The sequence below is a fragment of the Numenius arquata genome, chromosome 9 (genome assembly GCF_964106895.1).
Source record: "Numenius arquata chromosome 9, bNumArq3.hap1.1, whole genome shotgun sequence".
Classification (NCBI taxonomy): Eukaryota; Metazoa; Chordata; class Aves; order Charadriiformes; family Scolopacidae; genus Numenius; species Numenius arquata.
The window spans coordinates 40,872,019-40,897,937 of NC_133584.1; positions in this window are offsets into that span (position 1 = coordinate 40,872,019).

Below are 25,919 nucleotides of genomic sequence, written 5' to 3' on the forward strand. Positions count from 1 at the left end.
AATAATAAAGAAGGTAAGTACAGAGCAGAGACATCTATAAATACCTAAAATGGGAATCAGCAGGAATGGTTTAGAGCATCTTCATGCCTACTCAGTGCAGCATGCTATTGAGCTAATTGAGAACATCTAGATGTAACTTTGCACTTAAAAGATCCTTAAAATCATCTTTTAGTCCTTCACTATTTTCAAACTCTGTAATGACAGTGAAATCCATACATTCAAAAAGCTTGATTCGCACAGGGACTGTCTAAGCTTTGAAAATCTTGCTAAAACACATGCTTTTCATGAGCCTTTCTCAACCTTTTCAGATTAAGGTTTAGCGTGTTTGTGGGGGGTTTGTTGTTTGCCTATTCCTTTTCAAAAGAGACCTAATCTTCTTATGACCATTGTAGAAATTAAAAAATTTTATCAGTGATGTTAATTACAAGCCTATAAAATCTACATGTAGTCTGGGTGAGATTTTTGTGAAAAATAGTGTGAAGCTTGCATCCAGACACTGTCTTTGGTTTATAAAATAGTATTAGATTGATAACACAATTGGAAATCCTTAATATAACCCCTCACTTGTCTTCTGGAGGCCACTCTGCATCACATCACACTAGGTGAGAAATGTTGCCATAGGCTGACCAAAACTATTAGCTCTGGAAAAACTGGTCAATGGTATGCAGGAGCATCATAATGGTTCCTTTTTGACCTTAAAACCTAAGAAAAGTACAGTCAAAGAGCATTCAGGGAAAGATTAGCAGGAAACTGTATCGGTCTGTAGTGAGAAAAGAGAAGACTAAACCTTTAATTTTGCAACGTTCCAAATTGCTGAACTGTGCCAGTTACTGTTAATAACACTTCATCTGAAAGTGGGTCTTAAAAAAATGTTTTCTTGTCCCAGAAGAAAAATCCCGGTTTTATAAGAAATAATTATATTGAGGTTTGTGATTATAACCATTAAAACTGCATATTTATGAAGCAGAATAGTTGTCTTGTTATATGCTAGTAAAGTAGACTGTACTAAAATAATGGCACATCTTGTTGTAAATGAAAAAGTGGCTGCTGGCTTCAACAGCTTCCCCAGCTTCTCACTGAATCTCCCTTGGAGATAACTCATAGGCATCTCAAGACACGTGCACTGTAGCCACTGCTATAACATCACGGAAGAGTAAATCTTCTCCAAGCCAGTGTTTACCTACTAGGGAAGGCACTGAAAATAATTCAGACCTCACTGGAGCCCAGCTGCACTGAAGTGGAGGCTGCCAGTGGTGAGGACCACCGGCTAACTGGTGAAGACTACGCCTGGAGGGGCTGCGGGTCGCAAAGTGCTGCGGGGCTTTAATCTTCAGCACAACGTGATCTTAACTATCTTCCATGCAGTTACCTGCTCCCCTTTAAGAGGGAAGAAGTTCTCCAATGGGAGAGACTTTGGGGAGCAAAGAGAGGAGAAATCCTGCCAGGCAGGACATCTAGGGCAGGTGGGGGGCATGGGCCTGGAAAGCAGAGGTGTGAGCCTGGAAACCCTGGTTTAAGAGGATTGGGTGCTCTTGGGCTAGGAGCCTGGGATCTGGGATGAAGTGAGAAGTTTCTAGCACAGTAGAGGAGGGAGCAAGGGATGCTGCATGTTAAAAGGGTTTAAGAAGTCACCATGAGACGAGATACCCCTAACAAGGAATACCAATGGTAAGCAAAGGGATAAACCACCAAAAGGTTTCTCTTCCTTGCCTTTTAACCGCCATCCTCTTTTTTTTGGTGCTTGGCATATGAAAGTCATGTTTTCAAAAGCTTAAATGCCCTGGGCATAAAAGATGAACTGATCTTTATGATGCCCCTTTCAAAACCTTTTGATGATATTCCTTTCAGTTGACTTTTAGACATAATAGGTTCTTACTGGCTTAGAGGGAAGATCAGGTTTTGGACTAATTAAGGATAAGAATAAATGCTTAGATCACAACCGTCAGGAGAGGGTTCTGAAGATCAGGGTTGGATTTTGTACTGTTCAACATGTTCAGAATTAGTCTGGAATAAAGGCATTACTAGTGAGGTGAAGGTCTGAAGTGGATAAAGAATTATTCAGTGGGTGCAAAACTGAATCTGAATGCAAGAATGCTACTGAAGAAGTTCACACACAAATGGCAAAATGACAGATGAAGTTCAATGTCACTAAATGCAAACGAATTCACAAGAGGGAAAAATCAATAATCAATATACATGCATAATGATGGATTCTAAATGAGCTGCTACTGCTCAGAAAATGAAGCTTTGGAGCTGCTGTGGCTAGTTCTCCTGAGACATCAGCCCAGTGCTTAGGTGTGATCGCAAAGGCACACTGCATGTTAGGCACGAAGAGAAAAGAATGAAACAGAGAACTTAATCATGGCACTTCTCATCTTGAATTCTTTACACATTTCTTGTCATACCATTTCAGGAAGGATATGTCAGAACTAGGCTCATCTACCTGCTAGATGACCTTCGCCATTCATTTGTTCTGACCGTAACAAATGTCCAAATACTTCGGAGGCTGCTGCATCCCTTATGCAGAAAGAAATTAGCTCCTCCATCACTGTCTTGGTTGGAAGAGAAGAAGCCATCCCACCTTGCCTTTTAGCTGGAAGGCTAAGGCTTGTTCACATTAAGGCAAATTCACAGTTTGAAGTAGATTTGAGGTGGTAGTCCGCTCAGAGTTTGGGAAGTTATATGAAAAGCAGATTTCCTCAGAGATTTAGTGTGGTACCAGGGCTACCAGCATTGGTTAGTACTTTTAGTTGGTTAGTGCTGCGTCTAAGCAGTATGGTTTTTACTGGTAGCTGTGCTGGTTAGGGTAATGGGCAGCAGCCTGGAAGTCGATTCTTTCTTAACGTGTTTTTTACTCCCGTCAAAGGTGTTACCTATTATGTTCCCTTTGCCACTTTTGGGGACATCATAGGTCTAGTAATGAGGTACTTTAACTCTCCTGCCTTCATGAATCTCTTTCTGAAGCCAGCAGATGACTTGAAGCTGGCCACTGGGATGACAGCATCCGAATTCCTTTGAAATGGTTTCAGGACAATGCAACCCTGAGATCTTGGTGGCCATAGTCCTCTCAGGGAAAAGGGATCTTTTCTCCTCAGACCACCAATGACTTCTCCCCAGACTCAGCACATTCCTCCCTCCTCTGAACACAAGAAGAGCACCACTGCTCCATAAATCTCATCAAAGCAAAGCGGCAGGACAATTTCTGTTGGGTCCGGGGGTTGCTATAAAGGAAATAATTAAGATAAGAACATCTGTAAAGGAAGAAATCCTCATGAAAGGCATAGTATATTTTTCTAGCTTTTCTGCTTCTTTGATTTTAGTTTTGCTAGTCACCTATCAAATATGATACTTGGTCCAAGTAAATTCCTGCCTGTACAGAAAAGCATCAGTAAAAGTTGCAAAATATATTTTTTAAGAACTTCAAAACATAAAACCAGGAAGTCTGAAGGTTTAAGGTTTGGTATTTCAAGGGTAGCATGAACTGTGCGGGGAGAACAGGACTGTCTAAAATTAAATATATGGACAAGCATGCTCATAGCTGGGTAACCCAAATCTAGAAGCCCATAGGAAAAGGTAAGACTGTGTGGTTTTTGGGTGAAATAACATAAGAATATTCATCAAGGAAAATTTCTAAATTACTCTTTCTTCTGGACAATCCCAGGAAAACAAGGATAGGCTACAAATTACCCCCATAATAAATGTGGTTCTTACAGGTGATTGACCATACTAAATAATTCCTTTGGAGATAAGGTTGAAAGGTAAAGATACAGTGTCAAGTTGGAATATGGTTTAAGAAATATTGAGAAGTCGGTCATCCATGGCAAGCTTGTCTCCCTGTTCGCATATGCAGTTGAAGAGGTAACAACCCTTGCAATTTTATCTTAGGTTTGTTGATATTTGATAACTTTCTTAAACCTTAGCTATGGAAGTCATAGGATTATGAAAAAAGCCCAATATTCATTACAAAACAGAAAAGTTAAAGACATGCCTTAAGAGAAAAGACAGAAAAGGGTAGCAAAACACACTCTAAAAATAGCAGAAAGAGAACAAACAGACTGCCACAACCTCCTGTTTGATAAAGTCTCTTAGTTAAATTGATCATACTTTTTTTTTTTTAGTGGATGGCTTGACTTTTGAAACTTTGGGGCTGGCAAAAGTCCAAAAGGATAACTTTTTTAAATAAAAATCAAGCTTACCTGACTGACTGAGTAGCAGAAACTTCCACCAGACCGGAACCAAGTTGTATAAAACTGATTCCTTATCTTGTACTGGATGCATGAATTGCATGGCAGAAAATGTATTGCACATGTCAGAACAATGTTTAGGGAAAAGCTACTTACTGAACACCAGATTTCCTAATGGCAATTAGGCCAACAGTAATCTAAGTATCACCAGATCATGGCTGAATTAACGGAAATCCCTCCATAATACTAGAATGCATAACTTACCGTTTGCAGTGTTTAAAGTTGAATGAACGCAATTCACCCTTGGTTGAAATTCTTGGAAGCCCATATAATTACAATAGAGGTCATTTGGTTCACCAGGAACACTAAATGACATAAAATGTAATTACTACACCCAGGCTATGTAATATGCAGCATATGTCTTCTATTCGATATGTGTAATAGAAAATTTGCCTCCAAAGTGCCAACTTTAAATGCAAACAAGGCATGGCGATTTCACTGTAGAAAGCTCTCGCACTGGCCAGTGCATTATGAATAATATCTCAAGTAGTTTTGCAAGCAGATATGACTCTAACTCCTCTCTTGGGTCCAGATTTTTACCTCTTCTCTTGTGTCTTGTGACCTGATACATTATGGATACCCTCTGTGTGCCAAACAAGCTCCATTTTACAATTTTTGGTGTTGGGACTTCTGAATATCAGAATAAAAGACATTGCTTGAATAAGCTGTGTTCAGGGTGGGGGCACTAATCCTTGCCAAATGCTGACTACGCTTTTCAAAAACGCTTTTAGGCCAAACATTAACCGCAGTTGTTTATCCAATAATAATATGAAAAGAAGCACGTACTCACATGTCTTGAAAAATGAAGTCATGGATTGAATTCAGACCCCAAGGCCACAGGTTTTTCAACCCTTGTCATACTTCAAGTTTAGTTGGGATTTTGTATCAAACAAAATATTTTAGCACTTAATTTTAATAAATTAGAAGTCTAAATGCCACTTTTGATGCGAATTCAATAGTTATGAACCTTAGATGGGTACTCTCTAAATTTGCTATAGACATAGGCAATAAGATTCTGGTGTGCAAATGTAAATGAAACTTTGTTTCCAGATTTACATATCTGTCTTACTGGAAACTATACAAATATGAAAAGGCTAAATGGAAGCTTGTTTGTTCCTCAAAGCTGGTCCTGAGCAGAAAGGCAGGATTTTTGTTACTGTATGGCCCTGTATTCATGAGCTACTGCTCATTTTAAGAGGACACTTTGGGAAAATATTGCCTGTATTTGGTTGGTTTTTTTTCTAACCTTGTTTTTTGTATTAGTTTGGTTTTCTTCCTTCTTTTTATTATCTACAAGGCAGACTGTGTTGTCCAATATGCATGAAATGGTATGGAATGAAGGCACCAGAAATTGCATTGAAGAATAAGCCATTATATTTTCTTTCAATGCAAAAAAAATACACTCTCTTAAAAAAAAAAAAAAAAAGGTCTAATTTTCTAAGTTGGGCTTTACTTTGCATGTTACTGATGAAGAACAAGTTAGCGGGACTTGCCTGCCTTGTATGTGTGAAAAAAAAGTAAAATAAAACAAAATAAAATCTCTAGGACACAAAGTATGCGATATAGCCAGTATAGCTGAAACACACCATGGAATAAAAAGGGATTGCAGGTTGTGAGCCCTTTGTCATTTTTAAATTTGCTAGCATCTAATTATTTGCTGCAATCAGTCTTCCGTGACATGAGTTAAGGGGATTGCACATATCAGTGTAAATGTTCTGCCCATAAAGACTTGAGCTGTTTTCCTCCGGAGGGTGTGATGGGAGCTGAGCCGTTCTTTGGATGCCTCACCCCGTGCAACGTGCCAATGGGAAACCGAAGGCTGTTAGCATCTCCTCAGAGCAAAAAAGGAAAATTCAGTCATTCTTGGCAATGCTCCAAGATGGTCTCCTTTCAAATTAATCGGTGCCATTCTGCAGTCTCATTAGGAACTAGGGACTTACTGATTTCTGTCGGCGTTAATATCGCGAAGGGAGAGATAGCCTCTCCATAAAAAGCAGAAGAAATTGCTGCAACAGAAATATTTGAGGCCAAACTCTGCACTTAGTTACTCTTTGGTAAGGTTATTACAAATGAGTGCTGATAAATGATATGTGGAAAACGGCACATCTTGTTTAAATAATACTGGCCTGATTTTCAGTGCTGTGGAGTGATTTTCAGCTGCGGGCATGTAATACTTCTGCAAAGGAACGTCCCAGTTCTCCATAGTATTATTTCATTTGGAGTTATATTTTTTTTCTTATATTATATCACACACTTTTTCTTCCAAATTTTCTTTTCCTTTGAAGCTTGTTATGTAGAAAAAAATAAAGCTGCTTAATGAAAATTTTATTATGTTGGTGCATTTTGCATGGTGAATTCGGGACTGAAAGACAAATCTGATTTGTCGCTGTAGCAATCAGGTGCAAAGGCAGCACATTGCTGTGCCTTTGATCCCAGATCATCAGCAGTCTCCAAGCTGCATGGCTGATCTTGCCTATAGAAAGATAGTTATTGATTCGAGGACCTGGGAGTCCAGCATTAAACGCGCTGTCACATGTGCAGTGAAGTTACAGCACTGGCAATGCCCGGCTGCAGAAAAAAAGGAAAGGTAATAGTTGTAAAGCATAAAGTGTGGGGTTTTGGTGTTATTTTTCTCCTGCTTTTTGGGGTGTTTGTTGGTTTTTTGTTTTTTAAATGAGGGAACTATTTAAAACTTTAGTTTTTGAACAATGTTTTAAAGTGATGATTTAATAAGGCTTAAGTAATATAGATGTCAAAATAAAAGCAGCCACTATAGGTAGAAGCAAACTGTAGTTAAGATAGATTTTTTTTTGATTAAAGTAGGGTTTTCTCTTTAGATATAGAGGCAGCGTCTCAAGCTGTTCTGAGATTTGCAGTGGAATGTGGAAACATTTTAAATTTGCAATTATTTGACATCATTGAACCAATCATTGAATTTAGAATTCCTAGGCTTGAAAGGGACTGCAGGAGGTCATTTAGTCTATCCCCCTCTCCTCATGGATATCTCTGTCAAGCCATCTCTAACCATGGGGGCTCCACAAACATCCACATAATCAGTGCTTCACTACTGTGATGATTAGAAAAAAAATAAAACCTAATAATAGAATCATAAAATAGTTTAGGTTGGAAGGAAGCTTAAAGATCATCTTGTTCCAACCCCCCTGCCATGGGCAGGGACACCTCCCACTAGACCAGGTTGCTCAAAGCCCCATCCAGCCTGGCCTTAACACCTCCAGGGATGGGGCAATGGTAAACTTGGATTTTTCTTGCTGCAACTTCAGCATGTTATTGCTTGCTTGGTTGCACTGTGAACATAGAGAACGGATTCTTTCCTGCTTTGCAACAGTTTTTTGTATCTTCTCTTCTCATCCCAAGCACTCCATCTCTTTTCATAGGGCAGAGGTTTCCAGACTTTTCATCATTCTCACTGTTTTTCTCTGGGCCGCCTTCAGGCATATGTCCAAGTGCAGCAGTTGGACTTTCAACACGCTATTCCAGATGGGGCCTTAACATACGTTGGCTCTTTTGGAGGCCAACCTCCTGTTCAAACAGGAGTTTGCTTGACACCACTGTCTCAGCCTGTGAGCTGCTGAAGCCTCTGCTCTGCGTTTGCAGACACAGCAACACGTCGCCTTGCCTGTATTTGTGGAGCTGGTTGTTTCCGCCTCAGTTCAGGACCTGAAATTTGTCTTCAGGGTTTACACAAACACTTTCCAGGATGTGTTACAGGTCCCTGAGGTCAGATGCTCCTGTCACAGGTAGCATGATTCCCAAAGCCACATAGATTTGGAAATAGCTTTTTGAAACAAGCTCATCAGAAATGTTGGTGAGGGGCAGAAAGGAGGCAGTGACAAAAATGTGTAACATCACAGACTTGTGCTTTTGCCTTTATTCAGCTGAAATGTCCTCAATCCTCCCTGAAATACTACTCAGGTCTAACTCAGGTCTAACAGCTCCTCATCCCTGGTGATTTTTCGCATGTACCTCAGCACAAGGTGTAGACAGAGCATTTCATCTCTCTCTGAGCATGCTTAGGTGGAGTGCTTACTGTGAGGTAGCACAGGAACCAATATTAGTGCTAAAACAAGGTACCACGAACAGCAGTTGGGCTTATACGGGCAGCCATCACAAGCATCTTATGCCATCGCAGGTTTCATTAGGTTAAGAGCAAGTGAGATGTGACAGGAACTCCGTAAGAAAGAGGCAGAAATGACCTGGGGCTTTCCGTGAACCAAAAGTCAGAAAACCTGGTTGATGGCTATATAGCCAAGCGAGATGATTTTTCCCTTCTTTGAACTGATTTACAGTCATCTTATCATATCCACTTACATTATAGACTAAGATAATTTTATATTGCCATTTAAGATAATGAAAAGGAGGTCCAGTGCTGACTTTGCAGCTGTTTACATGTGATTATTCTTATCTGTAGATGCTACAAAACCATAAAGTTACTTAAGTGAGATAAGTTTTTTTGCCCTAATAGTACCCCATTAAAACAACAGTTAATTTTGTGGGGGTTTTTTTCTTCTTACTTTTATGCTTGCTTTAACTAAATATCTATAAAACAATCAACCACATAATTTTTTTATCATTATATTATGTGCATTTTATATGCCATACTTATATTTCATTGTTCTTTATTTTTTCATTGTACTGCATGTTTAAAATATTAAATACAATTTATTTTATGTACTACCAGTAAAACTTCGGGGACAGAGTTTTTTGAAACTTTTGCATCCTGAATTACGTGCTGGAGATCAGCACAAGGAGATGGAATGAAAGAAAAATGTCTGAACTTGTTTTGTGTTACAAAATAAATACAATTCTTTTTAGTAAGTAGGAGACTGAGGAGTTCTGGGGAGGAGTAGGAAGTCTCCACCCATATTCAAGTGTCTGTGACTGGCTGTTGTCAGGGAACTGGATGTAAACGTGCTGGAGTGACAACTGCAAATGCCTCTTGATCTTTTCAACCCGCTCTCCAGGAGCTGGCAGTGTTCACCAGCTGGCAAGTGCATCTCGGGTTTCTCACATAATCTCATTTTTCACACATGTACACACAAATAATTTTAGATAAGCTCCTTCATAAACATAAATGTGTGCTGGACACTTGAGAATTTCAATTCTTGCCTGCCCAAACTCAAAACTTGGGTCTTTTTAGATCTCCTGGGGATATATAGGTGTCAAAATCAGTATGGCCCATCCCACATGCTTTCCTGCCCATGCCTTCCTCCATTTCTTTCTTAGACATTAGGAACTCATCTTCCCTATCATTAAGGCCCATAACACTGATTTTCTTCCACCACTTTGGATCTGTACGCTTATACTGAGCTTGTCCCTGGATCTTTGTGACTCTGCATCTGCAAGGTAGATCTTTTCCGTCCATCCACCCAGATAAGATTTTCATTCAAGTTCCCACCTACTATATCTCAGCTACCGGAACATCATCATCTCTAACACATTAGCAACATATTGGCTCTTCTGTAGCCTTCCTCACTCAGCCAAAAATTAATCTCCATCACCTGCTTTCTATATTTTTAAAGCAAACCCCAACTTTCTTCCTCCTGCGATGCCTCCATCCCACCTTACCAAGACCCCCTAGAAACACCCTCGAACTTGCCCTGTTGCTCATTAGGTACCTCACCAGCGTTGCCCAATGGACAAACAGCTGAGCTGTCAATATTAACAGCAGCAGAATATCTGCAGCTACAGTGCTGAGACCTTGAAGACCTCAGAACTTATTGGGTCAAACTGGCTTTTTGTCCTCTGTTTGTAGAACACATCAAGCAGCTGAGTCTAGTTTTGTGGCTGGGTTCTTAGGCACTATTACAGCACAAAAAATAAATACTATTCATAATTACAGTGTCCCAAGGGAATGATGGCATAAGAGCTGTAGAGCAGAGTCATGCTTTGTGGATGCTCTTGCAGAACTGATGTTTACTGTAAATCCACACCTATGTATGTAAGAAGCTTTGATTTCCGATGATTCAGCCCACCCCTGCTTCTTCCCAGCCATTTGTTGTATTGTTTTATTTCCATTTGATACAGAAATAATACAAGAACTATATTAAATTGCTCTAATTTTGTCTCCCTAGACTCAGACTTGTCAAGAGACAAACTAAAAGCTTTTCTCCATCAGTGCCAAATAAGCACAACCAGAGGCAGTTGAATTACTGGTGAGGGATAAGGAAGAAAAGTTAAAGAGACCTAAACTTGTGCCTTCCCAGTACGCTGAACAGAGCACTTAAGTAGTCAAGACAGTATAAATTCAGGTATGATTTAATGTACTTCAAAGAAAGCTGCCGGATATCTTGACCTTGAGAATAAATCCTCAGACTTGGGGTGTTTTTTGGCAGAGAAGGCAGCGCTGTTTGACTGAGAGGGAGCCTGTAGCAGCAACAGCAACACCTGCCTGGATTTGCCGGCGGAGCATGTTTCGGGTTTACAGCCTCTCTTCTGGAAGAACAAACCCCATGGGACTTTTTTTGTTGCTTTTCCTTCTTACTTTAAATGTAGTCTCTTCTTACTTTCCATTTCAAACGTAACCTCTTTTCCACTTGGGAGGGTTTTAAACGTTTGTGAGTATTTTTCATTTTTATAAGGAAAAAGCCACTTGAGTAACACATTTTGTGCCAAAAAAATCACTCCCTTTTGGGCTGCTTTGGGAGTCCAAGGAAATGCTCAATGCCAGTAAGTGTAGATGACACCGGTGTGTAGCACAGATTATAGTATTGCAATGTAAAGGCAGATGGTCAAAAATATCACCCGTCTCATCAGCCTTTGAAAATCCTCCTCGTAGGCCTACTGTTTGTCAAAGGCAGCCTCTTAACTAAAATTCTTGCTATGAAGGGGAGTTCTCTGCAGAAAATATACAGATATAATTCCACAGAGAATGTAATTAAAACAGGAGGGCATAACAACTTCTTTTTTTTTTTTTTTTTAAATATTACCAGGAAAGATCAAGTATGAGCTGCTGCATAAAAGAACTGTTGAAAACACACTTGAAAAAGAAACTAATAATGAACATGCATGGCTATGCATAGCCTTTATGCTTCCAAGCAATGAGAAGCTTTAAAAGTTTAATCAACATTTTAAATAATTCAGGCATTCCTCCCTTTATGTTACGTATTCCCTGCTTGGAGAGCACAAGGAGACAGTATTTCCACAGCCGTAGGAGCGGCAGCGCCAAGACACAGCCTCATGAGCAGCAGTGTAGTTACCACCGCTGCTGATTTTCCAGAACAGTTTCTCATGTAATTTTGGTCTGGATCAATGAGAAATCTTCTAAATTATTTTCAGGAGTGGTTGGGTTTCATCACAGGCTGGGGGATGCTACCAGACGGCAGCTCAGATGCGCTCACAGTGCTTTGGAGAGAGCAGAAAGTACGAGCACAGGCTGCTCTGTACCGGTTGGCTTCGGTGCCGGAGCGTGATCCCAGCACCTTTAATCGAGTCGTGCCGGGACAGGGCAGAAAGCACTATCATGTAACACCACTCACTTGCTCAATTTTAAAAAGTAGTATGCTTACGGAGACGCTTCATGTAATGAGTTATATCTGAATTGTTGTTTCACAAATAAGCAAGGAGGTGAAACAAACGCTACGCTATAATGGCGATGCTCGTCATGCGGCCAGGGCACTGAAGGGACCGGGTAGATCTCACCCGAACTGGTTTCAGATGGTAAGAACAGGGCATGTCCCGTGGCCACTGCCCCAGGAAACTGAGACAAAACTCAGCCTGGATTTAAAACTGAACACAGCTGCTGGGAAGGGCCGTGGCTGGTGGCCCCAGCCACTGCTCCCCACTGCTGTCAGCCCTGGGGGGCTCTTAAGGGACTGAGCACCTCTGAGAAAGAAAAGATGAGCACGAGGTGTGGGCAAGCTGTAGCGGAAAAGCAATTTCATACAAGAAAGAGAAAGGGAGGGATTTTCGGAAGCACTGAAGGAACAGGAGTTTTCCCTCTCAGCTCCTTCTGGCTCAGGCTCTAAGTCACCTCCAGGAGGAGACACAAACCACCTGGCAGGTCTGATGGAGCTGAGGAGCAAACCCAGCCGTTCCCTAACACGGGTGCTCGAGACGCTTGTCATACTCGAAGGTTCCTAATTTTCAGTATGCAATTATTTCACCACTGAAATGGAAGGACTAAATGCAAAAAAAAAAAAAAAAAAATCTTTTTTGAAAGCTATACTTTTCCAGTGAATAGGAATATATCCTGTGCCCAGAGTAAAAAGTGCTCCCCTGGTGCAAAACGTCTTAGTTTGTATTTAAACCAGTCGTGGTATTTAGTGACATCTAGGGACTACCTTCGAGTACTACATTTTCTGGAAACTACATGTATCTCCGTGTGTCCCCAAACAAACAGAAGTTTCCACTCTAAATGATTACTTCAAACCACGGCGGTAAATACCGAAGTCTGTGGATAGACATTCCCATCTTTGCAGTGACTGAGAAATGCATTAGGTGCTGATCTGTAGAAACAGATAAAAGCTGGGGCACTAGTTTATATTTTGAATGAAACATTCTGAGTTGCTTAAATATTGCAGGTTTTGACCAGAATAGAAAATTTTTGCCATAACTCTGTTTATGCCCTTTTTCTTCCATGGAATTACATGCCACTCGCCATTTGTGGTTTATTTTCAAAAAGTGCCATGATAGTCTTAGGGCATTCTGACAGATGTTGCACTGGCAGTTTTTTCATTGGGATGAACATAAAAATAAGTCACTTTTCACAAAATGCTAAAACTCTGTGGCTGGTGAATTATTTTTTTCAAAAGCTAAATCTGCTATCTGAGTTTGGAACTGCACAAGCAAGCTGCAGGGCTAAAAATTCATATCCAAGTATTTGCTTATGGTGTATCCCTATGGAGAGCTGCCATTGCCTTACCTTTCACTTTAGAAATCAAGACTACATAATGTAACGGTCTTGAGACATTCTGTTTACATTTATTCCTGTAGTAGGTAATATTCATTATTTATTTTGTTATATGAATTAGATGTTATTAACTTGGAAACTGTTGCTACGTTAGAAATTGCTGATGCAAGATTGTAAGGACTAATTCAATCTATATTAACCCTACAGAACAGTTATTTAAAAATGCACAGCACTTTTAAGAGTGGCAGTCTGCTTCTGTGGGCAAAATAAAGACTGGTAACCCTTAGATTTAACCCCAATGCTACCGGTGATTTTGCTATATGACTGTGAGGATGCCCTTTAATCTTTTTTGCCTAATTCTGCTCCCATCAACCCTGATGTCAGGGAACAGGAGCCAGCCAAGTGCAGCTCAGGGGGGAGCAGGACGGATAAATAACTGCTCAAATCCTGCTGTTCTGCGAACCAGAGCCCAGAGTCCCCGGGTGGGTGTCGGTGGTGGCATCTGACCCTTGGTGGTTGTGGGTGGCCGGGCGAGCAGTGGCCCAGCCTGGATGCATGCGATGGCCCAGCCTCCAGTGGGTTTGCCCCGGGCTGAGCTCACCCCTCTGCAAGGCGCCGCGGGCATGGGGAGGCTTGTTTACTCAATACCTAGTAAATATAGGGGGGTGCAGGCAGCGAGCGCTTGGTCCTATTCTAGAGCATCTAAGTTTTTACATAACTTAAAGCATTATTCGTTAAGAAACGAGATTCTTGTTCATGCATTTCTCATTTGTATTCAACAGCTGTAAGTGAATAAGCACCAGTTGCTTCTTCCCCAGCATTTCTCCTCTTTCAGCCCCACTTTGGAGAGCCCAGGAAGCTGCTTTTAATTCAGTTTACCCTTCGAGTCCCCTGTCATTGGTATTTCTAGGTGTCAGTCACTCAGGATTCAACTGCGGAGCTGGAGAACCAGGTCTGAAGATGGTGTAAGCTACAGCCTGGCATAGCACTGCCTGCTGCTCCTGGGGGTGTGGGAGGAGTTATAATGGGTATTTCAGGGCAAGAGGGAAGGGGGAACACTGCATCTTGAGCGGCGAGAATCTCCCGGGGGGGTCCTGGCTGTCCTTGTCACGGGAGCGCAGCAGAAGCAGGTCACGGGCAGCACAGGCGTCGGAGGCCATCAGCGCCTTCCTCACACAGACCATTGCAGGAGCCAGCGGGAACAGGGTGCGTTTCACAAGGTTACGTCCCAAACTAAAACGCCTCTACTAAAAACTGCTCCTTTCCTCCCACCCAAACCCGCTTGGGATTACAGAAATGAACGTGAAAAACAGAGACCTTTGGTCATACCATTCTGCATGGAAAATACTCTGGAGATTTAGCTCTCGTGACAGGATTCTTTGAAACTCAGGATTACTTTCCTAAGAAGCCAGCTGTGCTGTAAATGCAAACATGTCCATGCTTGGAGGCCTGAGCAGCATGGGCCGAACAACAACATGAGCCGTGGTGGCATCGTGGGACCTTGCACTGTCACAGTAGTTGTATTGCCAGCACCTGAAATCCCTGGTAACCGTACCAGAGGCTGTTCCTGCTAGGGAGTCTACTAGTCAAATAGAAGGAAGGACTAGAAGAGGCAGGTAGTCTAAGGTCCCAGAGTAGATTCTACATAAAAGCACTAGATCCCATATCTGTCCCTCTTTCTACATTTAATGAGGGCATTTCAGGGGTTCTCATTTTTCTCAGCTGTGGAAGTCTCTTGCAGAACAGGATTTGGGTATTTGGTGGGCAGTCGTTCCTCTGGCTATCGAGGGAGCTCAGCCAAGATGATGTGTAGCTCTTGTACCTTGATCTACAAAAAAATGGTGTGAATTTTGACTTTTGTCTTTGGTGTGGCAATCTGAATAACCAGCTCTGCTGACCGTTCATTTCTCAGTAAAAGGTTATGTCCTGGGGAGTGGTGGAGGGCGACATGCTTACTTGTTTATTTGCTTTATTTTTAAACTCGGACATGTTTTTAAAATGTTGCCTGTAACACTACGCTGCTGGGAGGGATCCCAGTGCCTTTCATTCCTTGAGGTTTTTGGGTTCACGGTTACTCTGCTGGTCTCTGGAAAGCATTTACTGCACATGCTTATGGTCTGGGAGCCATTGGTGCTATTACAAATGTATTGCTGATAACAGAACCCTGTTCCATTTTGAATTTCCTATTGCATGCACATCGTCACAGGGATGCTCTGGTTTTTAGTGTGCACCAGGCAGACCACGGCCATGCTGCCCGCTCCTGGGCTGCTCAGCTAAGCAGCACTTACACCATTGGTCTGGGCAGTGCTGCATCCCTTTCGTTCTCCTGCTGCTTCACCGACGGCCCCACCAAGAGAGTGGCTACGTCACGCTGGCCCCCGCTCCACATGGATGTGGCTCCTGTACCTTCCTGAGCAAAGCAGCTTGTGCCTGGTTGACCTTGGATGGAGGTGGAGAGGGCATGAGGCTGCCGGCACCGGTCCACGTGCCCTTGCCCTGCTGTTCAGTGGTCACTTGAGGTTCCAGTGCTTCTCTCTTCTGCCATCTGCTCCATATAGGCTTTTCTCATGTTAATTATTAACCTACTTATTTGCTTATGAATAGGATAAATTATGTTTCTCCCTGGAGAAATCAAGGGCTCCCAATCCGAGGTTCCTTCAGAGACAAACCTGTGCCCAGGCTCAACAGAAATAATTGCCTTTGCCCCAACGTAATGACAAAGAGAGAAGCAATCTCTGCAGCCCAGCAGTTTAGTGAATCTGTCTTCTCTTCCTAGTGGCTGGATTAGAGGCTTTGTGCTCCCAGACTCTGGAATAGTTTCCATCTCTCAGAGAATACAAATAATTGCTAAGAACAAACCATGCTATCACGGTTGTCATATATTTCTTGGTTGAGTTATCAGCAATAACTTATCTATTATCCAAGGTTTATTGTTTTGGCACCTTTGGGAAACATACATGAAGCACAATGAATATAAATCACATTGCATTTTGACAGTATCTTAAGATTTATGGAGAAACTAAAGAGAAAACAGAACCATTTTGTATGTGGAAAGGATGGGAAAATTACTGATTCAAAAAACGATTAAAATGGTCTCAGTCTGGTAAGACAATGTAAGCATAAGTTTAACTCCAGATTCATGGAATAATGCCAGTGACCTGAAAACAGTATGGGATTTTAGAGCAGCTTCACTGAAGTCAATGGGTGGCAGGCAGGAAAAACATTTTTGATTTCCAGAGTCACAGGCAGACAGACAGAGAAAATCCTGCCTGCAATTTGTACTGTTTATAAAATGTTAACAGTCATGAGGAAATATTTTCTGCCTTGTTTTCATGGAAAAATATTTGCCACTAGAACAGGGGAACAGCTAAAATACAGGGACGCCTGATTACACCCACGAATCTGTGTTTGACCCAGAGACCCTGAAGCTATAACACCACTGCCATTTTCCCTGAAAAATATTTGATTTAGTCTCTTGTTATTTCCTCCTAGGTCCTGTAATGTGCCTCTAATCATTAAGGTGATCCCCAGAACATGGAAGCGAGTGACCTAATGCCTTATAAACTTTATTCAGCCCACCTGAGTCCTCAGCAAAGATTTCAGCTTGGAATTGGATGGAAAATACCTTGTGGCAGAAGTAGCTGCTTCTGTTGTCCCAACGCAGCGAGGACAAGTTGTCTGTCAGTCCTGTCCCCGGCTGTCAGTCCTGCCCCTGGCTGCCCACTCACATAAAAGCACTGGTCTCATAATATCCGTCTCTGATGGCAGCACAAATCTGCATCCTCAGAAAGATGCATCTTAACCTTATATTGTTGCCCAGTGAGACAGCACCTAGAATACCACTATGTCTACCCATCTTTTAAATACCTCCAGGGATGGTGCCTCAACCACTTCCCTGGGCAGCCCATTCCAATGCTTAATAACCCTTTCAGTGTGAAAGTTTTTCCTAATATCCAATCTGAACCTCCCCTGGCACAACTTGAGGCCATTTCCTCTTGTCCTATCTCCTGTGACTTGGTAGAAGAGACCGACCTCCACCTCTCTACACGCTCCTTTCAGGTAGTTGTAGAGAGCGATAAGGTCTCCCCTCAGCCTCCTTTTCTCCAGGCTGAACAACCCCAGCTCCCTCAGCCTCTCCTCATAAGATTTATTCTCCAGACCCCTCACCAGGAAGGGGTACTTTTGCAAAAAATCAAACCTTAATCTAATTCCATACACTGTCTTACTGTTTTAGGGGAAAAACATATTTGTAGCCCTTTTCATTAAGAGTTTTAGCTATAACAACTGCACAGCTATTCACTAAACACACAATCTATGCACCCAATAGAGACTGGGCGCCTGTTTAAATAACTAAATCTTTCGCTTTTTCTGCTAAACAGCACTAGATATCTATGCCAAATTTGAGCTAAATGGAAACCGGGATATATAAGATAATTACAGACTTTTCTTGTATTTTGAAAAGAAGCGTTTTTCAGAGGTGAAAAAACCCAACAAAACATAAGTAGCATCGTTTCAGGGTAGGCTGTGCACTTCTGACACAAACAGTGTCCATTTGCTTGTTAATCTTAACAGAAAATCCTCCTTGTGATGCAAACACCATGATTTTTAAGTAGTTGAAGCCTTTTATTTACCTATGCCCACAGGAAGCAGTTTTTCCAGTCTTTTTTGCACCTTTACTTCCATTAAATTCTGGTCTCAATTAATTCTTAATTTTAGGCTGTCAACTGAATTAAGAACCTAATGGCTTGAGATGCTGTGAGGCCACTAAATCTGCCCTCCAGAGATGTCCATTGCCCTGTGAGGCCATGGAGGAGACTCAGATGTCTCAGACACAAGCCCAAGTAAAGCCAGATGACTCTAGTTTAGTGTTGAAGTTACAGGGGAGGAAGGGATAGGGGTTGGGTTTTTTTCTGCAACAAAACTTTTCCTTGGAGACTCTTGATTAACTCTGTAGTTGATAGCAGGCAGCGTTTTCCTTCTTTAGACAATTAAAGTAATCAATTTCATGTGGCCTCAGAGGAACTACTGATACATAACTATTTGTTTTCCTTCATTACCTCCCTAAAACATGGGTTCCTGATCCCTGCTGGAAAGGAATGGGGAATGGGGAAGATGTGGGGAAATTTAAGTGGACAGGGGATTCTAAAGACTTTTTACGTTCACAGTAATTTGACTCTCTTCAGATTAAATGCAAGATCTGGTGAGGCTACAGTCCAGTGTCGAATGTGTTTGCATACCAGCCTGCAAACTTGCAACCTTCATTCAGGCTACGAATCCAATTGCGAAAGCTGATGTTCACATAACTAAACATTTTCCGAGCCAAATGCCATCCGTGGCTGCTGCCTGCCTCGGCTTGCTGTGCTGGAAGGGATATTCATAGCACTGACCCCAGGAGAGGCTTGGGGGGAAGATACTCCCCAGCAGCTGAGTAATAGCAGTAAGAGGCATAAAATGCAATGTTGGTGCCTTAGTCCTCTGAAAGGATGGAATGATGGGGAATTTCTGCAATATTGGGTTCATTACCCTCTTTCTCTGTGGCCTGCATTTCCTCCCACTTATAGAAATGATATGTGAATGGAATACCAGTAGAGCATTACCATAACTTGCCTTCTGGGATGAGAAGATTTGGGTCTCCTTGCCCAGAATCTGACATTCTGGTTGTGGGGTAAGCAGTGCCTGCGGTGCCCTCTGTGCGCTGGAGCTGTTGACAAAGCATCACCAGAAATATGCGGGATTCCCGCGTGTGATACAAGCTCTCAAATGTGTTCCCGCTGCTTTGGTGTTCCTCTGTGTCCGTTGTTCCTGCATACTGCCAAACGTCAGGATGCTCTTTGTTCACATTCCTTGTTCTTGTCAAGGGAACAGGATGCAGGAACTCAGGGCACAGCTGAATGCCTGAACTGTGCCTTAAACTGAGGTCATTTGAGTTAGAGCTAGGTAAACAAACTAGCTGAGGCTTCTAATACGTCCTTTAAATGTTTGTTTATTTACTGCATTCCAGTGGTGTGGCTTACACACTATCAAATCTACTTTTGTCAAACGCAGGAAGAAAAGAAAACCATTCTCCTCTGCATCGAGAGTCTGAAAGCCAAATTTGTGTCTGGAACGATCTTGAGGGGCCAGTGTATAGACATCCAGAAACATGGGTTTATAAAGAAAAGCCAGAGCGTCCCAATGCCATACATACAAGCGGAGATTGCTACAGCGCCTTAAAAAGGAGAAACACAACACAAAACAAAATTTTCTAGAAGATTTAGTAATAAGTTTTTAATCTGTTCTTTTTCAAGTAGTTCTTTTCCTTAAATGAAGAGGAACGAGGGAGATCCAGTATCTTTCTAGGTATCAAACTTACCTGTCTGAAAAATATTTTCATAAAACTTGCGTTAGGGTTTACATATCCTTACAAGCATAAGTATTTTTCTCCCAAAAGCACAGCCTTTGGGTAGCAATCTCACACAATTTAATGAGGTGGTGTACAGGAATATAAATTCAGAATTTAATTTTTTCAGGTTAAGAAACTTCTACTCCTCAAATGAAGTGGCTTTCAATGGGAAGATTTGACAGAAAATGGGGAGAGCTGACCTGTGGATATAAGCATTACTGCATGCAAGATGGCAGACAGTCTTAAATAGCTCACCACAGTTCAGCCGGAGGGATCGGATGATCCCAGAACACTGAGAGAACTGGCACATGGAGCTGGAATTATGGTAGAAACCATTATAAATACACCCATCACACTGACTGTGGTAGCTTTTGACTAGAGAATAATAAACTTCCTCGCTATATTTAATGAAAGAAAAACACAAACCAGGCATCTACCGACCCATTTGTCAGTATTTGTGATTTCAGAACAATTTTGAAGAAAAACATCAGTAAAGATGTGGAAGAAATGCAACAATACTTACCAAATATGGATTACGCAAGGCTTATCTGGCAGCCTTTGTGATAAGCTATTCCGGGTAAGGGTGATGAACCAGAGCCAAGCTATCCAGACTTGTCTGAAACACTTGCTGTAGCCTTTGATCATATCCTACATGAGAACTGAACTGAGATGGAGAAGATGAGGAAAATGGAAAGTGATCATCAGGTCAGAAGTACTTAATAGGAAGAAAGTGAGGTCTTGCTTTGAGTGGGTATCTATGGAGTTGAAAAGGCCTTTTTTTGACAGTTTGGTCATGAAATGGGGCTGATTTAATATTAATTGATGGTCTTCCCATACAAAATAGACACAAACTTTGCTAAAAAAGCAGAACACTGAGAAGCACAGAGGGGGGTCAAGATGTGGACAACCTTGAGAACTGAATTTTTAGAAACAGGGTGAGATTTAACAGCTCGGAGTGGAAGTTAGAGAACCACGGGGCTGTGAATTATCTTCAAAAGTAAAGTATTTTAAAGATGAAGCACTGGAAGGCCCCCAGTGTTCCGATGATTAAGTATAAAGTTTAAAAAGTCCGAAGGCATGTTTTCTTTCTTGCCAAACTATTCTCAAAAATGTGGTTTTGCTGAATAAGCTTGGGTTTCGTGATCCATTTACCTGCTATTCTGCTTTCCTTCTTCAGCAGCGTATTTTTCTGCTTCTCAGCTTGTAAGTGTTTTGAGGCTATTCCCATGACAATCACTGGGAAGGAAGATGAAAACCATAAAGAAGCAAGAGGAAGAGCTTTTGTGTTTCAAGATAGCAGCAAATATGAGTAACCTGCTCACTGGATTTTCCTTTGCCTTTTGGCAGGATCATGGAAAAGGCAGAAAAGAAGGACTTTTTTAAGAGGTAAGGCAGATGTTTGCTAGAAAAGGTAGCTCCTACGCAGCATTACAGACAGCTCGACAGGGCCATGCGTTTTCACTGATGCACTAAAAGAAACCCTCAACATGTATCAGTTACAGAGTTATTGGAGGATAAGGGCGCCTATGAGCGCTGCGGCACAGACTCAGCTTGCAGCTGGGCTTGGGCAGGGTGAGACGGGGGGGACGGGGAGCGATCTCGCCATTTGTCCAGCTCTCCTGTAACACAGTTCCTGGACCTCACTTGTGGGAAAACTAGTTTTTGGGGGTACCCACAGGCAGTCGGGAGGATTACACTAATCAGTGCAGGTGCAGGGGACAAGGTCCGAGTAGCTTATTGAAGAACATGCTCGGGAAGAATCAAGGGGGTGTGTTTTCTCCTGGTGATTTTTTAAAGGCAAACTGCCAAGCATTTCAGCAGCTAATTATATCGGGAGTTTATTTTTTTGAAGTGTTTATAAGTGACCCAAAAAGAGAGAGGTTTGATTCTTCCAGTTGACATGTGCCAAATATAATTGGAATGATCACACACTGGTCAATCTGTGAACAAATTGGATTTGCAATTTTGGCAATCACCCGGCTTTTGAAAGGCCCTCTGGAAATCAGGATGGTTTGTTTCATGCAACGCTGACAGTTTGTGCACAAAAAAAAAAGAATAGAAAAATAAGCACTTTCTTGCTAGACAAATAAGATCTAGGATGAAGTCTTACTCTTTGAAGTTGATGGCAAAATTCCCATTGGCCATGATTTCACCCCAAATCTTTCAGCAGTGAACCTAGTAGTTCTTTGTAGATCTGCATAAAAAACGCTATGAAAAGTAATCTGATAAAGTTATCTTTTCTCCTTGCAAACATTCCCACTGTAAACACTGTGTATGATCAAGCTGACATTGCCCTGCCTATAAAAAAACCCCATCATTTACAGAAATTAGGAAGCAAGGGAAGTAATTTCTTTCTTTAGGTCAATAATCTAATGGCAGGGGAAATGTCTAAAAGCGCTTAAAACAAAGGCTGAGGACTTTTTCAGTCCTGTCTTCGATATTCTATTCTTGTCCATCTAGTCCCTTAACTTTATCAGCCTGTCATTCTGAAAGGCTGGCTTAAGGTAAATTGTTTCCAGTAATTTGCTTGGACTCCTTATGCACTCTTCTGAATTGTCTTATTCTTTCTGGTTTTCAAAGTCTGTGGGGCTTACTTTTTGAAAACCTAGAAGGAGAAATGGGAAATAAGTAACAATTTCTTGTTTTGAATTTTGCCACTTCATCTGCTCTATTTCTGTTTTATTTTCTATTTTATTTTATGAGTTTCCCAATATTTTAATTAGAGATGAAAAAACTACAAGACTAGAAATCTATATTTTTTTTTTTTTTAGAACTATTTCATTTTGGCCCTAATTCAGCAAAGAAACTTAATTCTCTGTTAAATTTAAGCATTTATTAAAGTCCAGTATATATTAAAGTCCAAATATATTTCTCAAGAGAAATGGCATATATCTTTTACCCATACAACCTCAGACTGTGCATTTTAGATTGCCACTGCGTCTATCCAGTAACCTTCACTCTAGGTTCTCCTACTGCCAGATTGGCTCTTTTGACTCCAGTAGAAGCAAGATACACTAATTCTTTCTCTCTGTGTCGGAAGTTAGTTGTTAGAACTCAGGACAAAAACCAGACTTCAAGAGAGGTCATTTACTTGTAAACTTTTCTCATTGGTACATATTTGCATTTGTGACAAAGAGCAAAAACTCAACAATTACTTAGGCTTCCTAAAAAATGTCATTAATACATGGTATGTTCAAAACCAAAGAAAAATTACAATTGTTTGTTCAAAGAAAGTAAAAGGAATCCAACCCAAAATACGCTGGTGTAAACGCAATATATGAATACAGACACAAAGGTGCAAAATTCCTTTCTAATTCAGACTTTCAGTTTCAATGACTGTTTTTGTCAATGCAAGAGGGGATACAAAATGCTTTTAAAACTCTTTATTAACCCAACTGGCTAGCAAGAAGCTCTGTCTATCAGAAGCCAAGTTAGCTATTGCTCCGCTGGCTGCCACTGACAAGAAAGTTTAGACTGTCTGAGAGCAAGGCTCCCACTGAAATGAACTGAGCCATCAGAATTCTGCATTTTTGAATGGCAGCCAAACTATACTCAAAATTTGCTTATTTCATGAAGACTTTATCCCTTCTGTATATTATAAGCTTGGTAATTTTTATTCCATAATATGAAGTACAGATACTTAGTTAACGACCAGGTAAACATAAAAATTGAGAAGCATATTAAAATTTATAGAGCTTATACTAATATTAGCATGTTAACGTCACATAAATTTGCAGGAAGCTCTATCAGGTCATGTAAAGAAATGAATTGTATCAATTTTCTGTAGTTATAGCATCACCTAAGATGTAAAGATATTCTTTGTGCTTCTCTTTCAAAAAAAATAACTGGGTAGCTAGGTGTGGCCCCTGTAATCATAGTAGCAATGTGCCACAGAGGTATCTAAGAAGAAAAGTAAAAATACCTGTCTTTTTCCTTCTCTCTGTGCAAAATTTTGTACTGAGCCTAAAAGCATAGTTTCCTTTGATTATGCAAGGAACTGAGTTGATATACCAAAAGTGAGGAGGGCGGGGGGGAAGGAGGAAATTCCAGGATAGCGGATGCGAAGAAATCAGTTTTTTACTTAGTTCTGATGGATTTTTGGAAATCACACGCATTAGGGGTAGATGCGCGGAGGCCAAGAGGGGAACTGCTCCACTGAGACTGGCACGGTCCATTGCTTACACGCTCGCTCACAGCCGAACGCTTTCTACTCACTGCTCGTGCCATTTTGGCGGCAGGCTCACCCTGACCAGCGCTCAGGGCAGCTATTAATAACCCACAGGAGGGAAAGTTTTGCTATCAAAAATTACAAATAGCCTTGCCTGAGACATCGTTTTTCTTGAGGGGGCTTCCAAGTTTTAACCGTGTTTCTGGCTTCGCAGAACACTTCACAGATTTCTCTGTAATCCTTGTCTGCGGGCCTTGTTAATCTCTGTGTTGTGCCAATTTTATGCTTTTGGCTTTATGTGAAGAGGATAAAGAGAAATAAAAGGGTGTTGAATATAATGGGAAACTCAATAGAACAACAGACATTTCTTCCAGTTATCCTTAGTTTATAAGAGAAAATGGACTCTTCAGTTCTCCTGCTATCTTCCTTCTAGGCCTTATAGATGGCTCCCGAAATAAAATGAGGTTGACACACCAACTGCAAAACACTGGGACAAATTAATTGGTGGTGCCGGTTTTCTGATACAATCCTTTTGTATCCTCTCTCTATTCTACAGCTTCTTCTCAAGTTCATGCCTTCCCTTCCCATCTTGCCCGACTCCTCATTTTCTCACAAATTCCGGTGCTGTCTGTCAGTGCCACTGCAGCTCCTCTTTTCTGAAGCCTACTCATAAGACCATGGTAGCTGGTTAAATTAGGTATTTATTTATCTTCTCTATTTATCTGGAACCACAAGAACTTCTTCCACTAGTGACATATCCCTTGCTCCTTTCCTTCGTCCCACACGACTTGGCATCTGGGCAGTAGTGTCTTGTATGGCTCACAAACACTTATCAAGAAGCCTTGATCAGCTTCTCATCTTGTCCCAATGATATTAATTTAATACAGAACACTTAAAGTATTAGGAAAAAAAAAAAACCCAAAAGATAAGAGGATGGTAAACATGGGTACTCTTGAGCTAATACAGAGCCCACCGCTGTTCTTGCTGACATTGATGGTATCTTTTCATCTGCGATTTGCCTGGGGCTGTGACTGCTGTAACTCTATGGGTGTTGACACATAGCCAACAGATCTGTAAATTAAATGCCCTTCACTTTACCCCAAACTCTTCAAATATGTTCAGTGAGGCAGCTCATTTCTTTAAAGAAGAATGTCCTTAGGCATTCAATATAAAACTCTCTAAAGTTAGTTCCTAATGATTTCAAGAGCAATTGAATCAAACCTTTATAGCATATAAACAATTTTAATCTAATGTTCTTTTTTTTTTCTTTGGTTTGGCTTTTTTTTTCTTTTTTTTTTTTTCTTTTTTTTTTTCGTTTCAGCATTTACTGAAGGACTTCTAAGACCACAATGGAAAAGCAGAAAAAACCAGCCCTTTTTTCTTGCATACTTTTTTTTTTTTTTTTTGTGATGAGAACCTCCTATTTTGTATTCATCATTCACGTGATACTTCTACTTTCCACAGAGGTTTCAAGTTAGATAGGATATGTAGCATCTGTGTACTCCCACCGGCAAACAGACAGCAGCCAAACTTGCCAAACCAGAAGGGGCATTTGCTCGGCCTGGTGACCTGTTGGCTTTGGACAAGCACAAACTACGGCCATTTTTAGCGTCTCTGAGACAGATCTGTTTGCTGTCTGTTTGCTTTAGGGTAAGCCAGGCAGGTGCTCAGGCAACAGTGCCTTTCCAAACAAAATGGGCTTGTCCGCAACAGAACCTTGCACAGACTTCCACTCTGCCGTGGAGGAGAGCTGCTGCCTTCACTGCTCTTCCCCCACCATGTTCCCACAGTATGGATGCTTATTTTAAACTTTTTTTTTTTTTTTCCCTTTCCCACGTCCTTGCTTCTTTTTGATAACATACATATAATTGTGAAAATATAAAGGGGCCAAAGGTTTGCTTTTGGAGTGATGGATGCCTAGGACATCTGGGGTTTACCCGAGATGGCAAGTCTTCTCTAGGGTATGGCTTCGATTATTTTGTGGGCATGCAGTAAGATTTCAACTAATTTGCTTTCACTTTCTCTAATACCATGGAGACCACAGGGAGCTCAGCTTGTTACTGTGCTGTCCCCTAAAATAAGTGACTAGTCCAAAACGACTGCACAGAAGCTGCCAAGGTACCAACATGGAGAATCTAAGAGGAGTGGTTTAGAAATGCACTTCCATCTTTCAAATGTGCCTGTGTTCCCTTCCATTTATCAGTCCCTGAAGTGTTCGAAACACAGGATGTTCCTCACATTGCACATGGGGCAGAG